This window comes from Populus euphratica, unplaced genomic scaffold, assembly GCF_000495115.2.
Source record: "Populus euphratica unplaced genomic scaffold, PopEup_1.0 scaffold9.1, whole genome shotgun sequence".
NCBI lineage: Eukaryota > Viridiplantae > Streptophyta > Magnoliopsida > Malpighiales > Salicaceae > Populus > Populus euphratica.
Genome location: NW_011499857.1, coordinates 1,758,745 through 1,770,709, shown reverse-complemented (window position 1 = coordinate 1,770,709; position 11,965 = coordinate 1,758,745). Strand labels below are relative to the sequence as shown.

The following is an 11,965-nucleotide window of genomic DNA, read 5'->3' as shown; positions in this document are numbered from 1 at the left end:
TTTAATTTTCATTTTAAATATTTCATTGCATACAAGTAAAAATAACAACATTTATATTTTTTTAATATAATTATTAGCTTTTTAGTTGACTATCATAGGCTAGTGGTATTATATAAAAAAGAACATTATATAGTGAATACTAAATAACTGTGGGGTCATATAATATTTTTTTAAATGTGAAAAATAGAACACCCATTCATTATTAACTTTTTTTATTTTTTTAGTAAATTTTCAACAACCAGTTTAGCCATGGAAATTATCGAGGATCTATTAAGTTGATTCTTCACATGTTTTTTTTAACGTCAGAATGGGGATTTGCTTCCAACATGTTTTTAATGCAAATCACAAAATTGAGAGACATATTTAATTAAATAAATGAAAAATAATATGTACTAATAAATAAATTATCAACAAAAACTAAAGACTAAATTAAAAAATTAATATATATATATATATGCAGATTAAAATATTTAATCTTATAATATGAATCATAAAACTAGTTGGGTCTAATAATTTTATTTTTTAGAACTAATTATTCATGCTAAGGGAGTGCTAAGAGAATTTATTGAATAAGAATAAAGTGAAAACATCATGCAGGGTTGAAAACAGATTGCTAATATTATAAATAAAAAAATGTTATAATCTTATTAAAAACCGAGCAAAAATTAAATTCTATTTTGTTAAAAATTATCACATTTTTTTAATTAACTTATTTTAAGTAATTTGAATTAAAATAAAATATATGTCATGCTGAGCATCCCACACATTCATGTAATGAAGCTTAGTTTAATTAAAAATAAATAAAGCTTTTTTTAAAAAAAAAAAGAGAAAAATAAATAAAACTTAAAAAATATAAAGAAAGCCTGTGCATCAGGGCTTGCAAGGTCAGTCATGTGCTCCTAGTTTTTTTTTTTTATGTAATAGGATGGATTACATATTATTTATTTTTATTTAAAAAACAAAATATTGCAAATGATGCACTACTTAGTTTTTTACCACTAAAAAGGTGGTAAACTGGCTCTTCTTTTTTTCATTTGTTATTTTCTGGCGAGTTTCTTTCCTCTCTAGCCAAGGAATGAAAAATAAAGTTGTGAATCAAAATGAAATATCTAAAAAACTAAAGTGACTATGTTGGAAGGAGGAGGGAAATAAGGGGACTAAAATATTTTTGTCACCTGAATTCTAGGTTGAACACGTTATTCATCCATACTTTGCAATTCAATCCCTTATCTTTAAGTTTTGCCCTTGTATAACAATTTATTAAAATTTGGTTGTTAATTTAATCATAAAAGGATGCTATTGTAAAGGAAAAAAGTATGATAACAAAAATGAAAAAAATAATAAAATGAAAAAAAGGATGGGATTTTCTATTATTACTTGTAGTTGTAAATTCAATGCTCTTTATGTTTGTAGGTTGCTCAGCTTTTTTGTCTTTTTTTGTTAGCTGTGGGTTTCCCTATCACTCAAATCGAAATGTTGAACCTATGTAAAACATCTCCCAGTATCTATTTATTCAATTCTCAGGCAGCTTACAAAATAGAGCATTAACACGAGAAATGGTGGGATTTCTCGGCTAAAAATACAAATGCCATGATGCGCTTATAGTGATTTTCCTCTTCTATGGCTATGCATATAATAAAGCTTTAATCCATTCAAGCTTCATAAAGCATTCCAACCTCAATATGCTGTGGTAGTGGCACCCAAAGAGCTGGCAGCGCAGACCTACAATTACTGTGCAAGAATTCATAAAATGCAAGCATACTTCTTTCAAACCAACCACAGTTGTTGCCTATATAAAAACTTATCTTCCCTCGAATGTGAACCACTCCAGCCAGCTTTGCTTCTTCAAATGCAAATCTCTTCCTGAGCCTCTTCATGATCGGATGTTAAGCAACCAGAGCAGTTTTGTATGCACAACTGCAAGCTATCTGTAACTTGACTTAAAAAGTCATCTCCTTCGAGATTTAAGGAATCTGCATAGCCATATTGAATCACGCACCCACAAACTCCTTCAAGGCCAAGTTTGCTGACAACAATCCTCTCATGCGCAGCAACCTTAGGCACCAAGAAATATCGAAGCGTGGTGAAATAGTGACTGTGTGTAGAGATTTCATGTTTTTAATATAATGTCCAAGGATAGGCGTCAGGCCATCTTGAATATTGGTGTAAAAGAAGCAAAATCCGGGAACCCTCTGGATACCTGGCTCGGATAATAGTATTCCCAGTCTTCCCAAGTCTATCTTGTGAGTCAACTCATACTCTATCTTCTTCTGCCTTCCATAGAACCAGCCAAACATGATGAAAGCAAGGATAAAAGAAATGGCAAAAGGAATCCATCCACCCTCAGGTATTTTACTCAAAACAGCACTGGCATAAACCCCTTCCATTGTAAAAAAATATGAAGAAGTAAATTGCAACCAGCCATGGTGGAGTTCTCCATATCATGATCATAACTAATGTCAGTAATATTGCGGTGATAAGCATCAGTAGACTAACAACACCTGCAAGCACGTATAAAAAAAATTAATAGGTTGTATCCTGAAAACAGAAAGTACATGGGTTTTGTCAGCCAGGATGAAGAGCCACGTAATGACTCCAAAAACAGCATAAAATGCACGGCTTTAAGCCAATAAGAGTCAACTTAGAGAAAAGCATTATCCAATTGTGTTGCTGTTGAATTAGGTTGAAGAATTTGGAAATAGACCACCTTTCCGCATTTTTTAAAGAAATGGCAACATTTTATTGCAGAAATTTTTTATAAAAAAAAATGATCTGAATGAAAGATTAGCACTATTATAACACTTTTATAGATGCTATCATCACTAAACTTAATAATGAGCAAACATTTGAGATTGTAATTGCCTCTAATCAGCGAGTGCACTCTCTACTACAATTTATTGGGGTTAAAATACGCTGAGGTATCACTGATAACAACAGCTTTTTAGGTGATGTGAAAAGAGATCAGATCTACAAAATGAAAGCAATGAGTGGTTGTTGAAAATGTCATCTAAAGAAAGCTGAGCGTACCGATTTACCATACCAAAAGCATTTCCGATATCCTTTCCATCTCCAAAAATAAGTATCACTGCAACGCAAAGAATCATGAGAATGTAATTGACTTCAGGGAAGTAGACTTCACCCTCTTAGTTAGAAGATGTATGCACCACCTTAATTTTGGGGAAATAATGCAGAACAACGGATTGCTTGATGACAGAGAAGGTGGCTGATATCAATGACTGGCTTGCAACAACAGCAGCTAGGGCGGCTATGATAAAGATCGGCCAATAAATCATTGTAGGTATAAACTTGTAAAATCCATCATCATGATTATTTGGGTTCTTGATAAGGTATGCAGTTTGCCCTGCATATGTCAGAACAAGTGATGGATATATTGTAGCAAAAAGGCAATCTATTGAACGACGAACATAGAATAAGCTATCGAAATATTAAAAGAGATCCAAGAAAGTAAAGTGAAAATCAACAGTTTACCTGAATTGAGCTCCTGTTAAAATGACCAAGATCCGCAAACAGTGCTTCAGAACCTTCATAACAGAAAGTCAAATAAAAAAGTGCAAGTTTTAGTTTTGATATATGGAAAGGAAGAAGGAAACTCACTCTGACATTCTTATCAGCATTTTCAAACTGTTATAGGATATGCGAGCAAGTCTAGACATCCAATGAAACACCAAACAAGCGACTAGGAATTTCTTCTCCAAATTCAAGGGAATTTTAGTTCTAATATTTTAAGCAATGAATTTCTTGAAAAGAAACCTGGCTGTCATATCTAAACTCCTCAGATAGTTAGAAATATTGGAACAATATTTGATTAGCACAAAGTCAAATCAATTAGAGCAGAAAGAAATGTTCATCAATCTTTTAATTTAAGAGCAGCAAAAAGTTCAACCTGTGATACAGAGAAACAGTTCCTCCAAGCAACAGCCAGCCTTCCTTTCCATTTCTCCAAAAGAAGCGGAATATGTAGTGAGGTGACAAAGCCTTGAATATGCTAGGGTAATGCTGAATGATGCTATAAATCCCTACTAATGGAGTACACAAGGTCCACGCACCCATTATTGGGGAAAACATAAAACTCGCTCTAGAGGTGCCAAACTTTTGTAGCAGAAACAAAACAACTAGAACTCCTGCAGAAAGTGCTTCCACCAAAGCTGGAACATTATATATACAAAAAAACTTGTAAACTCAAGGAGAGAAAATCTCATTTAAGATGGAGAGACAGATATAACTCAAATTATGACCTATCATTATCCCGTGTTCAAGCATAATTTGGCAAAGCATCAAGGATGTTTGAAAATATATTTCCATCTAAGATGACTTCCTTGAAGTTTCCTTTGACCTTACACTTGATTGTTTTTATCTTCACTTACTTGTTCAAACTACACATATGGTATTAAGTTTTCTTTACCAGATGATAGTGTTACGTGATTCAATCTATGCAAGTTGCATGTGGACTTATCTCACAGTCAATAAACAGGGTTGAGCTCAAATCCATGATTGAAATCATCCCAATTCACTTTATTGTTCATAACACAAATGGCACTATGGATCTATATAAATCCTTAACCTGAAATGATATATATATATATATATTGTCAAAAAAGCAATCTCAAGAGCATTGAAGACGAAATACACCTTTAAATATTAAAGATAGAAGACATAAAATAAATATAATACTAAAATTTAGATTTTAGAACGGTTAGGATTTAATCTAATAATAAGACAGAGTTTTTTTTATGAAAAGAGATTTACCTTAAACCTTAAAAAAGACCACCGAATATAAACTCGACTTAAAAAAAACAATTAAATAATAATGCAACTTACCTTAGATAGGGTGCATTGCAGGTGACACGTCTTTCTCTTATACAATCAGTCCTGTGACACGTCTTTCTCTTATACAATCAGTCTCTTGCACAATCAGTCCCTCGTAGATTATAGGTTCCTAGTAACCATACTAGGTGGTGACTTCTGATCATTAATGATAATTTTATGATTAAATCCAAAACTCTTTTCAATACATAACACCTGATTAGGAGGCACATAAAAAGTCTTCGCTATCACCAGACAACATCACGATGCAACCCCGCGATAGCATCTTCTCTCTGTCTTTCTCTCTCACTCTTCACCGTCGTCAAATGACGTCGTGCGACATACCTTTAAAAATTTTCTATTTAATTATATAATAATTATTAGTATTTTTTGTAAGAAGAGTTACAACTAAAATTCTATTAAAACAAAATGATTTGCTATTATAATTTCTCGTTTCCTTTTTTTTCTATGAAGAAATATAACTATTTTGTTTTGTTATCTTCATTTGATAAAAATAAAAAGCCCATCACAATAAACAAGTAATATAAAAAAGGATGATTTGAAATTAAGGCATCTCTAAAATAAAAATTCTCTTTTTATATTAATGTCACCTAAGGATGATGTATGCTTATCCCCATAGTAGAACTCTTTAAAGTTATTGTTTCATTAAAATTATATGATGAGTTTTGTCATTTTAAAGGACGTCTTGTGAAAAAAGAAAGAAAAAAAAAAGAAGATAATTTTTAAGTGACCAAGACCCTCATTTTCTAACTAATATGAATTGGTGGCATCATTGTAGCCCCTCAAGACAAGAAACTTAGGTTGTCGCATATTAGCGACATTCTCATAAACAATAACAACAATAATATATATATCTATATTCATATATGGTAAAGTCCTCCAGAAATATTGTCATAATAAAATTATGTAATGAGTTTTATTTTTTATATTTTTAAAGTACCCAAGCTTTCATCTCATAACTAAGATGGTATTAATAAAATATCATTTCTCAGGTGGTTAATAATTGTAAGAGTAAAATTGTTTTACATTAGTATGTGGAGGTACAATTTTACACCTAGTATTAATTTTAGTATTAGCTTAATATATGGGTACAATTTTACACCTAGTATTAATTTTAATATTATATAATTGATTTCTTAATCTGTCTAAATTCATGACAAATTTCATTAGGTTATGAAAAAATTATGCACTGCGAGGCAATCAAAGCTGACATTTTGTTCAATTTTGACCAAGGATGGGATCGGGTTTTAATCATTGCTTTTAGCTTTCACACTACACAATAGAAAAGGAAATTCAAGAAAATAGTTTGATAGTTACGAAGGTTTTCTTCATCTTTTTAATTTAAATTTCACAGCCAGTATTTAGGATAATTTACCATTTTTCTTGTAAATAATTAGGTCGATGTAAGAAAATGTTTTTAAAATCATTCAAAAAAGATTTGGCAGGCATCCTAACATATTTTACTGGTGATTTTTGTTTTAAGAAAAAAAAAAGAAAATATCGAGTGGCATGAAGGCCCATTATCTATGGTTTTATATGCTCACAAATCATAATGCTGGATTTCTACAGTCTTCATTGAGTACGAAGTTGGATCAGTGCTTGGCCCAGATTTATATAATCCAAGTTACGCCGGTAGGTGAGAGTCTGAGGCCTGAAAAAAGAGGACTGTCGGCTGTTTTACCGAATAAGAAGCCCGAGGACAAGGACAGGCCATTCTTGGGCTCGACATTCGAGCTCGAATAGCACAGTGAGATGACGAAGGAATTTACAGGCTAAACCACGGAGAACCCCCGAATTTACGGGCTGACTTGAATAAAGATAAATGTTTTGTTAAAAATATTTTTCAAAATATTTTTTTAATTAATTTGCAGGAAGAGCTAAATTCAGCTAATACATTTTAGATAGTATTTTAGGAAACGCCCAGCCATTCGTTTAATTCAAGTTGATGAAACAATGGGCTAAGCCGGGGTTCTTTTATATTTACTAATATAAAAGTTGATCGGGTCCTTTTATATTTAATAATATTTATTTTCTGATTTTCTATACAATATATTTTATTTTGAAAGTGGCTTTTAACCATTAAGGAACAAAAATGAGAAAAAAATGCGAGTCAGCGAAATCGATAGAAAGATGACACGTTATTATTGACTGTGCAAATTACTAACGAAAGGATTAGTATTAAACAAATTGCTGATGGAGAGGGGCTCAATTAACTCTTCACTAGTTAGAGGGGCCTGATTAAACAATTTTTCATATTATAAGGATTATCATGGTCATTAGCCAAGGAAAAAAAGTTCCTTCAAGGTCATTGACCAAGACCAACCGTGTCTCTTAGTATTTTTTTAAAATTAATAGTTTTTTAATATTTTTAAATTTTTTAATATGTTAATATTAAAAATAAAAAAAATATTAAATAATTTTTTATATTATAGAGATTATCATAGTCTTTGACCAAGAAACAAAAGCTCCTTCAAGGCCATTGACCAAGACCAACCGTGTATTGTATATTTTTTAAAATTAATATTTTTTATATTTTTTAATATGTTAATATTAAAAATAAATTTTAAAAATAAAAAAAATATTAAACAATTTTTCATATTGTAGGGATTATCATGCTTATTAACCAAGGAAAAATGTTGCTTCAAGGCCATTGACCAAGACCAACCGTGTATTGTATATTTTTTAAAATTAATATTTTTTATATTTTTTAATATGTTAATATTAAAAATAAATTTTAAAAATAAAAAAATATTTTAATACATTATTAAAAAAAACCGTTTTAAGAAACAATAACCGTCAAACCATTAGCGAGAGAGGATAGAAAAAGTCCAACGGTTCGTACTTTTCGTACGTGAAAAGAGAAGGCGTCTTCAGGCGCCAGGAGGACCTTCTCCGCCACAGCGTGTGAGAAAGAGGAGCGGAGGACCTGTTCAAAACCAAGATAGACTGCATATAAAAGAGTGATCTGTGCGATGAGATGATATATCTGTGATTAAGAACATAAAGAGGGTTTAACACTGCCTGGGCTTCTGTTTTTGAGCTTTTCAAGTTCGAGTCTCTTTTATAATCTCCCCTCTAATCCCACATACGGCTTCTTTCTCGTTCCCAGCTCGGTTTGCTTCATATTTAAACTTCAATTCGGTTCTCTCTTATCTTCCCAACAAGGACCCAACAACTGCGCCCAAAACATCCGTTGCCATTGATAGTAACAATTCGGTTCTCTCTTATCTTCCCAACAACTGCGCCCAAAACATCCATTGCCATTGATAGTAGGCAGCAGCCAGCCACCACCACAAAAAAAAAAAAGAATTGGAAACTGCAATTCGACATGGCGGCACCACATTCACCATCTATGGTTCCTCGTTATGTCCCCAAACGAGGCCAAGTTATGAAGAAATCCTTAAAGAAAATCTTTGGACTCTGTTTTGGAAATTAGAGCATGATCTCCCATTCATTATCAGCAAGGGTTTCTTTACAATTGACGTCACCATGTTCTCGTTATTTCTTTGATTTTCACGAGACTCGTTTCTCTAACTAGGTTGATGTAGGCCTTTCTTTCATTTTGTTTTTGGATGTCTAGTTGCTAGTTGCAACAAGTCTATCTTAAAATCAGTTAGGTTCTTCTGAACAAGTAGTCTTGTTTTTGATCGAGGGATACTCTGAACAGTGAAGACTGTGCAATTTTTTTCTCTCGGCTTGTAACTTGTAATGCTGATCTTCTTTCATGACAATATTTTTCTTTTTGAATTTCTCTTCAACGATTTGTTGTATTGATTGACAGTCCGAACTTAGCAGCAGACTGTGTTTCCGGCGGGAGTGTTTAAAATCCCATGAAGCCACCATGGTTGGCACGTGGGAACCAATGATTGGGAAATCAAATGCTTATAATTAAATAGAAAAAGGTGAAAAAATTAATTAGAAAGTTCTTTTGCCGTCATAGTTTGATTCTGGATTTCTGGGAATGTTAAAATAGGATTAAATTAATCAGAATTGCCTTTATCCATCACGTGCACCGTCTTGAAGGGTAAAAAAACATCAAGAAGAAGAAGAAATTAAATCCAATGCCCAAGAACACGACTATTTCTGAAATGTAAAAAAAATGTTGCTTCCCAGCTCGGAGACATCTTCACTGGCACTGCCAAATGGATTACCGATCATTATAATTATTTCTTTCATGGACCAGAGAAAAGGTTTCCATGTCTGATACAAGCAATCCATACAGAGCAATGAGAGGAATGATAGCCGAATCACTAGTACTGGTTGACAATCTAGCAGCTCTAGCCAAACAATCTGCTGCATTATCAGCGTTTCTACGAATTAGACTCTCCAACAAGTGCTGATAGTATACATTTACTTTAATAATCAGATTACAGAGTAAATAGAAGTCGGAATAAAAGTCTCTGCAACGTTTTCTGCTCTAAATTTTTCAACAGAGAAAATACAATAAATCGTGCAGCTATACACTATATTAAATATATGAAAAGAACCTGAGTCCGCTATACACTATATTAAATATATGAAAAGAAACTGAGTCCATAATTTTACCATAATTTTATACAAGATAAAACGTTTTCATCTTGAGTAGGCATCATCTTGTATGAGTGGAAATTAAATAAAAAAAAAAAAACTCGTGTGTGCGTGTGGAAGGTGTCCAGAGATTTAATGGTCTTGAAGCATAGCCCAGTTGTTGAGCTTTTTATCTTTACTCTCTTGTTCTTGGGCCCAGGTGGAAGACACTCAAGTGGGCCCTCGAGCTCAAGGGAGCAGGTGGTACGTAGTTAGGATCCAAATGAGCACTTAGTGACTCCAACATTGATCTGACATCATATGCAGGCCCTTTTGACATCACTGATCGATATAATGTAGCATGAGGTGATTGATTAAAATATATATTATTTCCTGAAAGTATTTTCACGGGTGAATCCAATTCCTATATTAAAATCATAAAAAAAAAAAAAATCAAATTCTCTTCGTTTGGGATTCGAAAGAAAAGGCAAAAGCAGAAAATATTCTCACGTATACCCAGGTTCTTCTTCTTTTTCAAAGATAAAATAAAGAGGAAAAAAAGAAAATAATTCTCTATGCTTTGAACTACTTTTTTTTTTATCATGTTACGAGAAAATTATTCTTGTAAGTTTGGTGTGAGATGTAAATAATATACTTCCTATTATATTCTAGAAATGGAGTTTAATCTCCCTAAAATTATTAGGTTTACTGTAACTTGTTTGCTCAAAACATGACTAAGAAATTATAGAATCTTAGCCTGGATTTAAAAACATATACATAAAAAGACTTATATCCTTAATATACAGTGTTGGCTGAAGAAATAAATAACATTATAACAGGTTTATTGGCAACAAAGAAGGATTTTTGGGTGATCATGGAATTCGCATTCTTGCCTTTTCCTTTATCATATCGACAATCCAGAAGCTGCAATAACTTTTTACCATTTTAATATTGAAGCATTATATATTGCCGATAAGATTGTTGTTTCGTTGGCCGAGTATAAAATAATAAAGGTTTGAAATTTAAACCTGGCAGACAATTAGCAGGCATCTAGCTGGGGTCTACCCATCAGATCGTTTTGCAATAAAGGTCAAAAGCTTCTTCACCTAAGCAACAGTAATCATTGATGCAGAAAAGAGGAAAAACCCTGTTCGACATAATTCCTTGTCACTCCTCACTGAGTTTCAACCACGTAGGTGGGACTTTTGCCTTCCAGCTGTGAAAGGTCCCCTGCTCGTTGTGTTCGTCTGCCTTGAATCGCCACCACTCCAATCTTTGCCCCATTCCGAAGCGGAGAAGTCAGAGGGATCCAAAGGTGGTGATCTAGGTTAAAAACAGTGACGAGGGATGACTGGGACAGTTAGGTCATGTATAGGGTCCCGCGTGTTGCCTGTTGTAATGGCATTTGTGATTTTTGAACATGGTGGGTGTTGACCTAGGTAGAAAGAAGACATGATAGCACATTAAGAATTTAGCTAACTGCCACCATCATATTTGACCAATGATTGAATTACTCCATGAATTTTATAAACTACTATCACCTCCTCAATCCACATTACTATCCCAGAACTCGTGAAGTTAAGATTTGATTTATATAAAAAATTTTAATATATCATTTCAAGTTAAAGTTTATTGATGAATTTGAAATTTATATACTGCTATATTATTTTATATTTATTTTTTATCAAATAAAATAATAATAATAACAGGACGAAGAAGTCTGGTTTAGAAATCTGTAGTTAATAATAAATGATTAATAGGACGAAGAAGTAGGACGGTGCTCCACTCGCTAGAAAAGAAAATGGAATATACTGGTACAGTACTTAATTGTCAATCTTACTGCTCCTCTCTCTCTCTCTCACATTCACGCTGATGTTTTGAACATTGGTATAATGTATAGTGGAATACCATCAAATTAATTTAAATTATATTTGTTTTTGTATTTTAATTTTTTTTAAAAAATTATTTTTTTATTTTTTATTTTAAATTAATTTTTTTGTTTTAAAATTATTTTGATTTTTTGATAAATTTTTTTGTTTTAAAATTATTTTGATTTGTTGATAAAAAAATTTTAAAAATAAATAAATATTTTTTTAATATTTTTTTAAATAAAAAACACTTTAAAAAAACAACTGATACCTCTTTCGTACCTCCGAACGACTATACTTTGATTTTACTTTAATTCAAGAGAAAAAAAATATAAAAAAATTAGATTTTTATTTTCAGCTCTTCATTTGATTTTACTTGCTGTTCTTCATCTGACTCCCGAACAACCACGGCAGCAGACCATGCTAGATGGGAATCGTAGAATGCATTGCCCGAGTGTCTTTGTCAGACAAGATTGCCACTCTCGGTTTTGGATATGACTTTTACCTTTTTCTCTCTCTTATTTTTTCCCTACACACTTGCATCGGAGTTCAGACCAGAAAAATGCCGTGTTGTTGCTGGTTTAGCACTTTACAAGCACTAACATTGCCTTCCTGCCAAAGTATATAAAATAACTGACTATAACTCTGTAAAAGTAAACCATTTTACAAGCATATCACTTTCTATACAATTCAAACGGACAACGCATGAACTAAGCACAGAAATGAGCAGCAGTACCAGCCACCAA

General features: G+C 32.5%; 1 long non-coding RNA gene across 1 annotated transcript; it reads right to left on the bottom strand.

Annotated features, from left to right (window-relative positions):
• Nucleotides 1-3,039: 3,039 nt before the first annotated feature.
• LOC105123709 (uncharacterized) lies at nt 3,040-4,590 on the bottom strand. The gene is made up of 3 exons (XR_841925.1): nt 3,905-4,590; nt 3,490-3,542; nt 3,040-3,409 (listed from the first exon to the last, which is right to left on the bottom strand). It is a non-coding gene; the product is annotated as an uncharacterized LOC105123709 (long non-coding RNA).
• Between the last annotated feature and the right edge of the window lie 7,375 nt (nt 4,591-11,965).